This window comes from Pteronotus mesoamericanus, unplaced genomic scaffold, assembly GCF_021234165.1.
Source record: "Pteronotus mesoamericanus isolate MK-2021 breed Mesoamerican mustached bat unplaced genomic scaffold, CSHL_Meso_final scaffold_651, whole genome shotgun sequence".
NCBI lineage: Eukaryota > Metazoa > Chordata > Mammalia > Chiroptera > Mormoopidae > Pteronotus > Pteronotus mesoamericanus.
The window spans coordinates 13,334,699-13,350,343 of NW_026555325.1; the positions used below are offsets into that span (position 1 = coordinate 13,334,699).

Sequence of the window (15,645 nt, forward strand, 5' to 3'; positions counted from 1 at the left end):
AATTATGATTATACAAGTACACATTGTTTCACATCTTGCAGATCTTGGCACTCTTCCACATCAGTAAATACGGTGTTGCCTCATTCTTGTTAATAATACTCAGTTACCTGAGAGACAATTCGGTCATTTTCACCTTGAGAGACATTAAGATTTTTGGATCTTTTGCTATAACAATCATTACTGTGATGAAAATCCTCTTTTTCTTTTTGCACATTCATAAGTGTATCCATAGGAAAAATTCCTAGCAATGGATTGGTGGTTAAAGGGGAACATGTGTTTTAACTTTAGATAGATATTACCAAATTATATCCCTTTACACTCCTGCTCTGGCCAAGGCTTTTCTTCTACATCTTAACAACAGCGTGTGTCAGTGTTCCTTGTGTTTGCAGTGTAAGTAAGAAATACAGTGTCATTGTGGTTAAATACGCATTTTTCCTAGAGTAAAGTTGAAGTCAGAGATGAACAATATCTTACTTTTGTCAAGGAATGTTGTCTGTATGACTGTGATTCTTTGAAATTTGTTGAGATTTCTTGGAAACCTGGGCACTGATCATTTTATAAATGTTCCGTGAGCTTAAAAAAGATGTAAGTTCTATTTATTGGGAGTAGGGTTTTATATGTCTATAGTTTTGAATTATTGGTACACTTGAATGTATTTCTGCTATGTTATTTTGTATTTGTTACATAAAACCTTTTTCTTTTGCTATTTGGAAAAACAATATCTGCCTTCTGTTGGATTAATCAGGTTTTTTCTTATTCCCTGCCCGCCCCCCCTACCCAACTGGAAGCCGATTGTGTTTTCTAGGGCTGTTGTAATAAAGCACCATCAGCGGGGTGGCTCACAATAGTAATTTATCGTCTCACAGTTCTGTACGCGCCCTCTGAAACCTGCAGGGAGTCCTTCCTTGTGTCTTAGCTTCCGGTGGGTTGCTGGCAATCTTTGGTGTCCTTGGTTTGCAGCTCATCACTCCAACCCCTGCCTCTGTGGTCGCAGGATGTTCTCCGATGGGTCTTTGTGTGGTTTCTGCTCTTAGTTTTATTATTCCCTTCCTTCTGCTTGCTTTGAGTTTATATTACTCTTCTTTTTCTAAAGTCTTGAGTTGGGAGCTTAGATTATTGATTTGAGACATTTCTTTTTCTCTAATGTTTGCATTTAGTGCTATAAATTTCACTCAGCACTGCTTTATCTGTGTTCTACAATATATATTTTGATATATAGTATTTTCATTTTCATTCAGTTAAATATAGTTTTAAATTTCCTTTAAGACTTTGTCTTTGACCCATAGATTATTTAGAAGTCTGTTGTTTCATTTCCAAGTGTTTGGAGAATTTCCTGTTATCTTTCTGTTATTGATTTCTAGTTTGATTCATTGTGGTTGGAGAATATACTCTGGTTGATATAAATTCTTGTAAATTTGTGGAGGTTGTTTTATAGCCCACGATATGGTCTCTCATGGTCTGTGCTCCATGAGCAGTTGGAAAGAATATGTATTCTGCTATTTTGGGGTGTGTTCTGTAAATGTCTATTAGGTTCTGCTGGTTGATGGTGTTGTCCTTTTATATTCTTATATATTCTTGCTGACATTCCGTCTAGTTGTTCTATAAATGGTTGAGAGAGGGTCGACGTTTTTTTTTATACTTCTCCCTGGAATACATCCTTTCTCTTTAAGGACTAAAAGTGATCTCTGAATTCATAATGAATATTTTCTTATCGACCATCTAATAGACCATGGTGGTTACATGATTCCACTCTTCCCTCCTTACGTTCTTGACTCTTCAAAGCAGACTACGCTACACATTTCAGCTGCTGGAGACAAGATTAGCCACTGCTGGAGGGAGAGGAAATGGTAATAGTTTGAAATTCCCACGCCTGTACTGTTGTTATAGTGAATTGATTTCCTAACATTCAGGCATGGTCTGCTCCAGTTCACCTTATAGACTCACCCTCCATATGCAACCCTGCTGCATGTTAGAGCCTCCTGGGGAGCTTTTAAAAAAAGATACTGATGTTTTGGCTCCCACCCAAGACCAATTAAATTAGAATCTTTGTTGCAGTGGCTCTGAGATTAGTTTTTGTTAAGAGCTCCCCAGGTGAGTTCATAGCCAGGGCAGTGCCCAGACAATCTCTCCATTCCTTGCTCAGACAATGCCTACAAATGTGTATTAAGCACCCATAGTCTGCAGGTCCTGTGTGAAATCTGAAGAGACACCGCTGAGGAAGACCCTTGCTTTTTCTGGGAACGTGGTCCCATAGCACTTACTGAGGTTCTTATCCTTGGGCTCAGTTAATGTTTCTTAAATTGGTTGATTGACTCATGGGTCACTGATAAGCTGCCTGGGATATGAGTGAGAAAATTTAAGAGAAGGGAGTTGAAAGGCAGGAGCCCAGTATTTAATTAGGGAAACAAGAGATACTGTATCCTTAAAACTTAATCCTTAATTTGGCAATTTTTCAGTTTGCTGTATACTATGATTACCAATCCCTTTGCTCAAAGGACACTTTTCTTATTTACTGCATTCTCTTGGACTGACTAAAATTTTGAAATATTTATCTTTTTCTTCCCCACCTAATTATAAGGTACATATCTTAATAAAATTCTTTAGGAACTACATCTATTTTAAAAAGTTAATAAACTTTTCACTTTAGTTCTAAATTTTTTTTTTAAAGCTGAAAAGATAGTAGAGAGGGTTTCCATACCCCCCATGGCCAGTTTCCATTGTTAACATTTTGTATCAGTATGGAACGTTTGTCACGATTAGTGAGCCAATGATATGGTAGTATTAGCTAAGCCCATATTCAGATTTCCTTAATTTTTACCTATGGTTCTTTATTTGTCCTAGGATCCCATAGGATGCTGCATTAAATTTATAGACTACCTTTTTAAATAATCATTTTTAATTTATTTTCCAGCAAAGTACAATTGGTAGCTTTTCCCTATATGAGACAAGGAGATTTAACATTTTAATTCCCATTGTTTTTCTACCAAACCTCTTGACTATTGGTATGTAAATTTAAAAAAAATTTAAAGCTATGTTTATTGATTTCAGAGAGAGAGAGGGAGAAAGAGAGAGAGAAACATTGATGTGGGAGAGAAACCTTGACTAGGCCTCTGATATGTGCCCTGACAGGGAATCGAACCCGCAACCTTTTGGTGTATGAGACAGCGCGCCAAACCACTGAGCCACCAGCTCAGTGTAAATTTTGACTCCTACTTGTTTTGAGGAATATAAATGCCGATGAGTCTGTGATCCTGCAAAGACATTCATGGGAAATGGTGGTTCTCTTGGTCTTCCTGTGCTAAGGAAACAAGGGAAAACCACATCTACATCACCAAGTTATGACTTTGCCATTTGATGATCTTAGAAATCTGACTTCTGAAATTTCAAAATGCTGTCTTCTCAAATCACCCCATCCTCAGGCCAAAGTAATGGCGAGGAAAATCAACTGTGGGTAACAGAAAGTTGTTTCAGACTTGGTAGTTTGTAAACTCAGATATCTCCATCCATTTGTCTGTCTTTGGAGGAGCATAAAAAAGGAATAATCACAAGATGCAGTAAATAACACCCACAGAGTTTAATCGTTTTCTCAAGTGCAATGAAAAGTACTTAAAATGCTAAGATGTGAACAGCTGCACAAGACTATTTAACAGGTTCCTTGGAGCCATCCCCCATTTTGATAAGACTTTTAAAAGGCTAGCTTATGGAGATCCCTGGTGAATGGTGTTTGCACATAAGGAAGAAAACCAACCTGAAAACGGGCAAGAATGAATTCTCTGGTTTTCTGTGTAAGCTGCTGGTGTGAAGTCACGTGGGCTGGGGACCACCCCCAGTACACAGCATACCTGGGTGCCAAAGAGCAGTAAATGGGCACTGCCGGGTGAGGCAAAATCAGCTCAGACTGGGAGGGGAAGGAGGTCTTTGGGGAGGTGTCTCCTGAGCCCAGGCCTGGAAGGTGAGCAGGATTCATCCATGCGTGTATTACACTTTGACTGTGTACCCAGCACTGTGGTACAGCTGGGACCCCAGGGTGAAGTCAGGTGTGACTTGAGCTCGTAGCCTGGGAGGGTAGAGATGGACTGACCCGTGGCTACAGTCTCCTGTGCGGGATGGCAAACTGTGGCTCCTGGTCCAAACCAGGCCAGCACCAGTTTTAGTGTGGCCCATGCGCTGAGGACAATTTTTACAAAGCACGGAGGGATAGGGGTGGGGTCTCTCAGCTTTCTCTCTCTCTCTCTCTCTTTCTTTCTTTTTTTTTTTTTGACATGTTAAGCAATACTGGAGCTCCTATCTGGCCTTCTGGAGGGAAAGCCTACTGTTCCGTGGGTTTGAATCGCAGCACACTCGTGGGGCTCCCGGAACACAGAGGCGGGACAGCCAGACCTGCCCAGGGAAATCGCAGTCGCCACCCACAAGAGAGGAGGTACTACAGGAACAGACATCTAATTCCTCTTCCACTTGAGGAGGCTTCAAATACACCAGCCTTCGTCTCCTCCATCCTTGATTTTTTTCTCCTTTAAGAGTTAGTCTTTCCTTTACCTGTTTCTTAGAATATGTGTCTCCAGTTGCTCTCCCGTTACTGTCCATTTAGTGTGTGCCTCCAAGTGCCTGTCTCTCTAAAGCAGGGTATCCGAACATGAAATCAGAGGCTAGGCTCCAGGGTTCTGAGATGGCCTCAGGTCAGGGCACATGGATGCGCAGGCGCGTCTGTCTGGGAGGAGGGTTCAGGGCTTTCAGCGGGTTCTCTAAGAAGTTCATCATTCAAAAACTTTGAGAAATATGGTTTTAAAGTGGGTGTCTCAAAACTAAAATCAGCACCGCTGATGGTGGGGTTCGGCCAGCTCAGAATTAAGTGGAGGGATTGTGCATTCCCTTAAGTTCAGGCCAAGATCACAATAGCCTTGTTCACTCCTTCGACATTTAGTGAGAAGCTTCGCTTGAAGTTCTCAGTGCTTGGGCTGTAGGTGAAGTTTCTCTCTTTTGGAGACATCACAAGACATCAACCTGGATGCTCAAGACTTCAGGGTCTGAGAGAAGGATTAAGGTGTCAACAGTCCATTTGGAACAGGCAGGCCCAGAAGGGTGAGGACGAGAAAGAAGTGGGATGAGGGAAGACCCGCCCGCCACTTTACTGAGCTGGCTGCCACAGTTCCCAAGCGCTGAAGGACCACGCCTGTCTCAGGGCAGCTTCCTCCCTTGGCTCGGCACTTTCCCAGGAGAGCTGGGGGCCACCCCCTGAAACAGTTCCTAGGAGAGAGAAGAGGGAGGATTTATCTCCTGGCCTCCCTCTCATCTCCTTCACCTTGGTGAAGCTGTATCCCAGCAGCTGCCACCTCTGCCTCACTCCTGGTTGGCACCTGAGCCCTTCAGGACTGCTCAGGAAGCTAGGGCCCATGCTTCGGAGGACCTTCTCAGCAGAAGAAACAGAAGAGCCAAGGTGAAAACGCGAGAGAATAGGGTAGGGGAGGAGACAGGACTACTGAGATTGTTTGTTCTTCCTGTGTCTTTGCATCCATCTGATGTGGATTAAGCCTCTAGTCCATGCCAGTGATGGTACAATGGGTGAGCAAACACAGGCATGGTCTCTCTCTCACAGAGCTTAAAATCCAGTGTGGGAGACCGATACTAGTCACATAGTCAGACTAGCAAACGTAGAACTGCAGCTATGTTCAGCGCTCCTAGGAGAAGGGAAAGCAGACCTCCCCACGAGCCTTGATTAGACGCAGTTAACTTAGTGAGACAGGCTAGAGAAGGCTTTCCAGGCAGAGTGGCTCTGAACTGAAATAGAAAGGGCAGGTAAGAGTTAAGCACAAGAGGGAGTGAGGGGAGACCTTTCTAGGTTGGGACCTCCATGTCCACAGGCTGTGTGGTAGGCATTGCAGATGTAAATGTCTGAGAAGGCCAGTGTGACCTGAGTTGATAGGGAGCAAGGGAGAGGAGGTAGGGACATGGGGCTAGGCCAGGCTGGGCTGTGTTAAAGGAGTTTCACCTTTTTTCTGAGGTGCAATGGAAAGTTTTTGGAGGAATTTAAGTAGAGAATTGTTATAGTAGAGGTAGCTTGGAAGGCCTAGGCAAGAGGACCCCAGATATTGAAGACGCTCTCAACCTCAGACTGTCAGGCCAGAACTGTGGCTCTTGGAGCCATTCCTGTGAAACCCCAAATGTTAACAACCCCACGGGTTTGCGAAAAAAGAGCAACTCCAGAGAAATCCCTGAAGTGACAAAAATAGAGACTTTGAGGCTGGCAATCATGGGGACCCTCATACTCACCTGTTGGCTAGGAATGTTTCTCAAATGCTGCAGAGCTTTCTCTAAACTATTATCTCTTAAGATTTCCTGGCAACGTTCTCAGGTAGAGCAAGAACCTCGAGTTGCCCACATGGAAAGTTCTAGAACTGCATCTGGAATACAGGCTGAGGTCCCATCCCACAGATGGCAATGCTGGAAGATGGTCAGGTGAAGGGCTTCCCCCTGCTGTCCTGGGCCAGGACTCTTCTCAGGAGGATGCTCATCCCAGGTTCTCAGTGTTACCCCCAGGGCATTGACTCAAATTCTGTTTGAGCCCAACGCCCCAGTTTACTCCTCCTCTGCTTCTGGGAGCTTGGGAGAGTTGTGTGGCCCAAAACTCTGCAAATTCTAAACAAAACAGCTTCCAAAGAAGAAACCCTACAGTGAAGCAGTTTCAGAAAGCACTTTTATCAGTTCACCTACTGAATTACCTTTGGCTTGTGATAAACAGAATAATCCATTTTATTAGCCCAGGAGAAGGTATCTCTGAAGGGCAGCCTTTTCTCTCTCTTGAAGAGCTCTGAGAAGAATTTAAATTTATTCTGATTTGGCCAGAATTTATTCATGTATTGTGATTACCTCCAGTCAGAGCAAATTGTCTGATGCTTTAGTGTGACTTTCAGAAGCCTTGGGGTTGGGCAGAGCAGGCTTGGCTGATTACAAATTTATGCATAGAACCAATATGTGTGTGTGTGTATTTTTGTTTTTTTCTAATCAAGTCAGAGATGGTAGTTAGTCATGTGTTCTGAGCCGTGGGTAGCTTAGATTCTTCCTCCTTTCTCCAGGATATTTCAGATGGCTGCAAGAGCAGACCTCTCTTGACCCATTGGTCTGTATAGTTTCGATGCCCAAGGAGCACGAGGGGGTGTGTCTATACGCGAGGCTCCAGCTCCTCACATTCCCTGGAGCGCTCTGCGTTTCTCCTTTCTAAACTGGGCAGCTGCATGTGAGATGTTGATTTAACATGTCAAGTCTTGAGTATTCCTTCCAGAAGCTTTTAGGTGAACTTTCGCTGAGTAATTCTCAAGTGCGTTACATCTTCCCAGAGAAATTCACAGTTGCATTTGGACAAATTGGTGGAATTTGGAAAAGAGTCGTAAAGGTGATTAAGGGCCGGAGGAAGTGGCGGCAAAGAGATTAAAGGAGTGGAATGTGGATCTTGGCCAAACTACAGATGTGGGAGGAGCAGAGGGCAAACCACTTAGAGGGTGATAAACTGTTGGGAAAGGAAGAGAGACAGGCTGTTTCAGGGCTCTTAACCTCTTTTTGGGTCACGGACCCGTTTGTGAATCCGGTAATAGCTCTGACCCCTCTTCTCAGAAGACTCGCTCACTCCTGGCCCGTCTCTTCCTCGCACTCTCACTCTGGCTCCGGGCATGTGGTTACCGTATGAGTGTGGAATTGCCAGATCTTTAGATTTTTCAGGACAAGTCCACAACACAGGTTATTTTGTGCATGTATGTCATTTTTAAAATAACTATTTTATTAAAAAAATAAAATAATTTTTAAAATCTGGGCTCTCTCGATTGCTGTGAAATCTTCAGGTTCCTTTCTGTCTCTGAGTGCCTTGGATTTATCTGTTGAGTTTGCGCCACTGTCTTGTGTGGAAGGCTCTCTTCAAATATCTGATCCTTGGCGATCCTCGGCTGTAAGTTCAGTGTGAATAGGTGGGGCTTTCCTGTAGGTGGTAGCTAGTGAGTATACACGGGCATTTCTCTGGGACACTTGGTTTTTCTAGAGGATTGTCCAGTCTCCCAGGGGAGGGAAGGGTGAGGCAGGTGCCAAGGACAATGGGGGAGGGAGACGTTAGGTGGTTCTGTAGCTGGATGTTGCTGCTGTGGGGTCAGGCAGTTCGGGATGCAGATCGTTGCTAGTCCACCAGTGTTCAGTCTTACACTTCATCCCAGTGTTCCACTGTGCCTGATGCTTTTGAATCCAGAGAATCATCTGGTTAAATTTTTTCAAAGGACAAAGCCCTAGTGTTCTCTAGGGTTAGATGCCTTCTTACACAGGGTTGAGGAGAGGCCGTGGGTCTAAATTGCTCTGTCTGCTTGTAAGTAATCTCTCTGCTTTTCAAGACCCACCCCTGCCCTCTGGTGTCCTGGCGCCCTCAGGTGCTCAGCCCTGCAAGGGTTCTACAGAACAAATTAATTTGCTTCTTGTCGGGATGCTACTTTGCCAGCTGTTGGTAAGGCAAGAATATCATAAGCTAAGTGACCGTTTGTCTTTCTGCTTTACGTTTTCCCAGATCTTTCCTCTGCAGTTATCTCCTTCTAGTCCTCTTTATCTTAGTAGAGAAATGTTGAATAGTTTTAGTATATGATAGTCCTGGAACTGTTTAATAGTCTTAGCAGTACTTAGCAGTAGGAATTCAGGGAGGGGGGGCAGGATCGTGGTGCTGGTCTGCCATTTTCCACAGGAAGTCTTCCTATTTCCTGATCCAATCCCCTCTTATTTCTTCAGGACCTTAATTGACCTATTTTTATTTTCTCATCTTTTCACAGTTTTTCTACCGGTGGTTCCTTTCTCACATTTTATGCATTCAACTCTCCTTTTCTAAATCCTGAAATAATTATCTTTCACCCATTCTTAAAATTTTTTTTTCAATTACAGTTGACATTCAACACTATATTAGTGTCCAGTGTACAGCAGAGTGGTTAGGCATTTGCATAACTTACTAAGTGGACCCCCGTAAGTCTAGTGCCCACCTGACACCATATGTAGTTATTCCAATAGTATTGACCACATTCTCTATGCTGTACTTTACAGCCCTGTGACTATTTTGTAACCGTTCTTTTTGACCTCACGTTTCAACATGGAAGAGGAGCTCAATGTTGCTGCTCCTGGGATTTTTAACTGATGTCACCCTCAGGCTTCTTTCTCCATGGTGGCTGATATTCTCTGAAAGGTCCCTGATCCTCCGGTTTAATCATGTCTTCTGGTCCTTGTCAGTGTTACACTCTGGTCCCTCACTGTGGCTTCCTGACCCCGATCTTTCCCGGGGCTTCCAGAGCTTGCTCCTTTTCATTTGCTCTTTCCTGCATATGTACATCCCTCAGGGACCTGCCCTAGGTAGGCCCTCTTGTCTCTTTTCTGAAACAAACATACTCATTTCCACGTGCACAGTTGCTCCCTTTCAGCGGGAATCCTGGATCTGTATTGTGTGCCCTGACCTTCTCCCTTGATCTAGTCCAGTACCTATAAATGCCCGGTGGGGATACTTACGCAGAGGTCCTGCTGAACCTCACACTCACGTGTCTAAAATCAAATCAGCCTTCTCTCTCATAGCCTGTTCTTCCTCCTGTGCTTTCCATTTTTGCTAATGGTGTCACTGTCCCTTGATTCACTCAAGTTAACATCCTGAGGGCCATTTTTTTTTTTAGCTACTGCTTTTTCTCACCCCAGAATCTAATTAGTTACAAAGTCCTATTGCTTTTATCCTTACAGGGCCTCAGAATCTGTCCCCCATCTTAATTTCCTTACTGCTACCCTCACTCAGGGCTTCATCACCTCTCGCTTGAATTATCACAAAACGTTCTTACTGCTCTTCCTGCCTCTGCTTTATCTTCTCTTCAGTTCATCTTCTACACCAGCGACTCCCAGATGTAGGTCCAGTTGCATCAAAAGGAAATGGGATTTTTAAAAAGTGCATATTTCTAAATACCTCTACTCAGTGATTGTGATTAATGAGATCTGGGTGGGATGGAGAAATCTGCGCTTTTAAAGTTGCTTCACAGTGAGTAAAGCAAATTTACAACAATATTTACTACATGTATCATTTATATAATTTTAACACAAAAATAGTAATGCCATTGAGTTGTTATGGATGCATACATATGCTTATATATTTCCTTCTCTGTATAAACATGGATGAGAAGGATACTCACCAAAAGCATGTGTTTATTTCTGGGAAAGGGAAGAAAGGGGAGGTCAAGGAGGAGAATTTATTTCTCTTAAACATTCTAAAGCCAAAAGACAAAACATCAACAACGTGATTTCATTGTGAATGGAGAATGGTCATATTGTGATTTGTGCTTTTCTCCGTATTAAGCACGTTTGACGCTCTCCAGAGGATTCTGGCACATGCCCAGGTTTAGGTTCTGTGGTGCTATGGAGCTAATCATCTGAAAGTGCAAATGTGACCATCCCACCTGTTTGAAAGCCTTCCATGGCCCCTGTCTCCTACAGAGTCAGTTTTACACTCGCTGGCACAGCACACGGGATGCTGACCTACCTCTCCAGCCTGGCCTCCCATTGCTCGCCATTCTCTCAGTCAGTGGCCAGGAAATTCTGCTCTTCCTGGTACCTGGGAAATGCCATTTGCCTTCACTTGGCTCTGTATCTTTTGCAGATGCTGTTTCTTCTGTATTTTATTCTCTTCTCTGACTTCCCACATTTTGCTCATCAAAATATTGTTTATCCCTCAAGATCTATCTTAAGTTTTACCTTCTCTAGGAAACTTTCACCCCTTTCAAAATCTTCCTCTTCTGTGCTTACCATAGAATTCCACTTATACTTCTCTTATGATGCTTACACTATTATGATATGGGTCGTTCTATTCACTTTTGTGCTTATTCCATCCTCCCCATCCCCAGATGTAAGCTGTGCGCAGGCAAGGACTATATTATTCACTTACTTTATATATTGTATATTTTGTCGACCAGGTATTTCTAAGCACATGTTATATGCCAGGCACTGTGCTAGATTATAGGAAGGTGTACATGAGTAAAGCAGAATTCCATCCAGGTTCTGTCATGAGGTTGATGATAAGTGCTTAAGTCTGTTATGGGAAGAGAGAAAAAGAATGCCATATCCAGCCCTGGCCAGGTAGCTCATTTGGTTAGTATGTCATCTCAGTTTGCCAAGGTTGTGGGTTTGATCCCCATTCAGGGCACATACAAGAATTAACCAATGAATACATGAAAAAATGGAACAATAAAAATTTATGTTTCTCTCTCTCTTCCTCCCTTCCTCTCTCTTAAAGTCAATCAATAAAAAATTTTTTTAGAAAGGGAAGGGTCAAGTCAAGGAACAATGAAAAAAAAAAGAAAAAATTTTTTTAAAAAAGAATGCTCTCTCTTTTAGACTATTACATTTTAAAAGAAGGAGGAATACAATGTGGTTGATAAACTGGACAAAGACTTATGGATGAGTTGTCTTTTGAGTAGAGCTATTCTGTATGAGATATTGACAAGGAGACAGAGTCAAGGTAAAAGCTTGTTGAATTAATCAATGAGTACCAGGCAGAGAGACCTCAAAGTCTTAAAGGCTTTTGAAGAGGTATTTAAGAATAGTCAGTGATTTACTTTGACCAAAGCCTGAACCAAATGGAGAGGAGCAGTGGAGAATAAATCTGGGAAAGAGGTTTGGGACTCATTCTAGGAGATCCAGGTGCTAGACTGTAAGAAATTGGGATTCATTTGCTTAGAGGCCACTGAAAGTTTGTGAACCTGATTGTGGCATGACTGGGCTCTGTTTAAGACAGCAACAAGTGGTATGGTCAGAAAAGAAGGCTGGGAGAACAATTGAGAAGAAGTCATGGCCTAATCCAAGACAGAAATCCAGGCTGGAGCCAGGGTGGCCAGGCAGCAGGCATGGAAGAGAGGAGACAGGCATAAGCAGTTCAGCTGAGTAGGATTGAACCAACTTCATTACTGTGGATTATGGAGCTGATTGGAATTGGGATGCAAGGGGGCAAGAGCCCTTGAAGACAACCTGAAGGGTTCAGCCTGGGAAATGAGTCTATTAATATGAAGAAGAGCATTGGGAAAAAGAGAGAGCTTTGTGGTAAAGATGATGTGTTCTTGTTTTGGATACTGTAGTGGATCGAATGGTGTTCCCCAAACTAGATATATCTAAGTCAACTTCCAGTACCTGTGAATGTGACCTGATTTGAAAATAGGGTCTTTGCAGATGTAATTAAGTTCAGGATCTCAAGATGAGCTTATCTTGGATTTAAGGTGGGCCGTAGTTCTGATACTAGAGTCACTATAAGCCGAAGGAGACAGATTTGACACAGAGACACAGGGAAGAGCATGCGAAGACAGAGGCCAAGCCTGGAGCTATGTAGCTACAAGCCAAAACACTAGGAGGCACCAGAAACTAGGAGGAGACAGGCAAGGGACAGATTGTCGCTCAGAGCCTACAGAAGTCATCAACCCGTCTGACATCTTGATTTTGAACTTTTGTACCCTCAAAACTGTGAAAGAATAAACTATTGTTTTAAGCCACTAAATCTGTGGTGATTTGTGGTTGCAGTCTAGAAAACATACAGATATGCTCATATTTTAAAGTACAGGACAAGAATTTACCAACCTTGAAACTCCATTTGTAACTTTGCTTCTTTGTAGACCCACTGGACTCACCATGGACATTCATGATGAAGGCACTGTTGCTGATGTCACTTTGGGGAGGGGATGGGGGCCAGGGTGAGGAAGGAGGTGCCCTGTTGATTAAGTGAGGCAGGTAGATTGGATTTGCTTCCCTACAGGGAAAAATATTTCAAAAGCAAGAAGCAATAAATGATCAAGCCTTAAGTGAGTTTCTATTTTGTGTTCTATGCTCTGCTAGACATGGAAGGGGATATAAGAATAAGATTCCACATGGACTCTTGAGGTGCTCACAACTAAATAATAGAAATAAAAACATTAGCAAGACTAATATGTAATCAGTTGTTAAGAGGTGTAAGGGAGATTGAATTGGATATGGAATCTTAGTTTATTATTTTATTAATTGGATACTTGAAATTTTTCAGAATTCATCACTGAGTTTCAGATTCTGGGACAAAGTCACTCCCCAGGGTGTGTCCCTTGATTTCTAAAGCCAAATTGCCCTTGGCTTGATGTGTGATGTATGCTTTTTTAACCACAGAGCTCTGGAATTTGCTAGGAAATGCTGTGCAGCCCCCCAAATCAGCAGGGGGTGGAAGCACAATAACCCTCCAGTAATGGGAACTGAATAAATTCAAGTACTGTGTTAGCTAAATGGTTTCACAAGTTCCCATTCACCTGGCTAATTGCATCAGCCTGTTCTCTTTTTTTTCTTCCATGGGCTGGGACTTGGCAGACATGCATGTTAGCTTGAGAGTTAGCGGTCCCTGCTGCTGGCATGTGCCCTGCACAACAACCCCAGCCCGTCACTGAAGACTAGAGGCCCCCGTTGCCTTGTTTGCTAACCCCAAGAGTGTTTGAGGGCATTGCCTCTATTAAGAGGAGATTTCACATTCGTCACTGGATACTTCTAGGCAAATTTGTGCCAAGTTTGTGTTGTCTTTGGGGAGGTGACATGATCAAGACTGAAGAGCTTGAGGAGACTAATGGACTAATGGAACTGGGACACTAGGACAGGCTAGGTGACCCCTTATGCTACCACTGTCACTTGTGACTTACTTCCAACAGCCTATCTTGTTATGGTCCCCCTCTGAGGCCAGTGTAGTCCCCTTCAAGCTATAGCATCTGGAGCCAGACCTAACAACCAATGCGCTATCAGCCAAACATGATCAATAGAGGGCATGGAAATTACACTACGGTGTTTGTGGCTCTCAGCACTACCAAAGGACATCAGACAGCTCTCATGTTTAAACTTGTCTAGTGAAAGAGAAAGTAATTACTTGTGGCTCAAGTCTTGAAGCTCCTGAGAGTCCTTTTGTCCCGATAATCTCTTGTTCCAGACTTGCTTCAGGAATGTGCGGGGCACTTTGGCACATTACTCTTACTTTTCTTTTTAGGAAGAGAGGGGACTAAAGTTGGTTAAGGCATCTGAGCCAGCTCTGGGCATTGAGGCATGAGAAATGAGGACACAATTTCTGTGAACAGTCTCCCAATGACGCTGTTTGCAGGGTGACTGCTAGTTAGCACAGAGCATTTGGGAAAGGCGGAAAAAGTTCTTACAAAATGAAAGTCGGGGCCCTTGGGGCAGTGGATATTTGAGTATGTCGGCCACATGGTAGAACATTAATTGTTCTCAATTAATGTCTCAGTTTGATCACCATCAACTTCAACTGGTCTACCTGACCATGGAGCATCATGCAGTGAGAAATCTCCAGCAGGAAATGTACAAACCACTTTTGATGCATTAGATCACACAGCACCTTCTCCATACACTGCACAAATCTTTTCTTGTGTTTCAGTTGCGTTTTTACCTCTCTTGAAACACTAAAGCACAATACGCCAAAAATGTTGCATATTATCTTCCATCTTCAATATTACAAAGGCTACACAAAAAATCACCAATTTTGATACTTAAAAAAAATGCTTATTGATATGAAAGCTGTCACAATACAATTAAACAAAATTGTTTCAAGTGATGTTAAAGACAACCAAGTGTTACTAGAGCCATCTTATGGAAAAAACCAAATGAACTTTTTGGCCAACCCAATACAACCCATGGAAATGTGTCTTGTTTTAGAGGCAATGGATTCCTTACTTATATTCTAAATAGAACAGTCTTAACACTGTTCATTTTGTTTTTATCTGCTAAAAATTCTTGTTCTTGATAGCCTTTAAAAACCTCCAGAAGGAGCTCAAGTCTAAATTCTCTCTAATTTTCTAAAGCAGCTTTTGATGTTTAGATGACATGTTACTGGCTGACTGAACACCAAACTAGTGATGAACTTTGACTCATCCACTTGCTAACAATCTGAGGTGACAGCAGTATCCTCCCAGCTGAAAAGTTCAAGCTTAATGAAGTGGCCTGCATTCTCTGTGGCTCTTGGTTTTGCTTGCAGTTCCCCTGCCCGTGTGCAGAAATGATTGTTTTTCATCAACTTCCTGGGGACGTCTTTTGATGACTCATCCTGGGCCCGTTTGGTGACTCCAGGTGTGCAGTGGCATCTCCCCTTTGTGCCATGGGCTCTTTTACATACTCTGCAGATGAAAACCAGAGTGGAGTGCAGTCTCGCTTTCTCTTTCAACCATTCAGTTGTCTCAGCGGGGAGGAGTTGCTTGTTTTAAGACCCATGATTCCACTCAGAGGGCTGGTTACCTTATTTATATGCTCCAGAAAGGAAAAGCTCAGGGATGGCAAGCCGGTTAGAGGGAGACTTGCTTTTCTGGTTGATTTCATTTGGGTATGTTATCTGCTGGGATAGAAAGCAGTGCTTCAGAGCAGGGCAGTTTCTCTGACTTCTTGACATCAGCTGTTTGGAAGAAGCTTGCTAACACTGGGTCAGAGGTCAAGAGTGGCACTTAAGCTTTAGGCATTGTGACGAGAAGAGTTTCACAGAGTAGGGATATTCTTATCTCACTTCAGTTTTAAATATGAAGAACATTAATTAAGATCGTAGGGGAGATTTACCTAATCCTAAGGGAAGAAAAATCATTTAATAGACTTTTTCTTGCTGCTGCTGCTGATTCTGAAACT

General features: G+C 42.9%; 1 protein-coding gene across 6 annotated transcripts in view; it reads left to right on the plus strand.

Annotated features, from left to right (window-relative positions):
* LYPD6B (LY6/PLAUR domain containing 6B) overlaps positions 1–15,645 on the plus strand; it is a 161,057-nt gene that overhangs the window by 87,496 nt on the left and 57,916 nt on the right. The gene's annotated exons all lie outside the window — the stretch shown is intronic.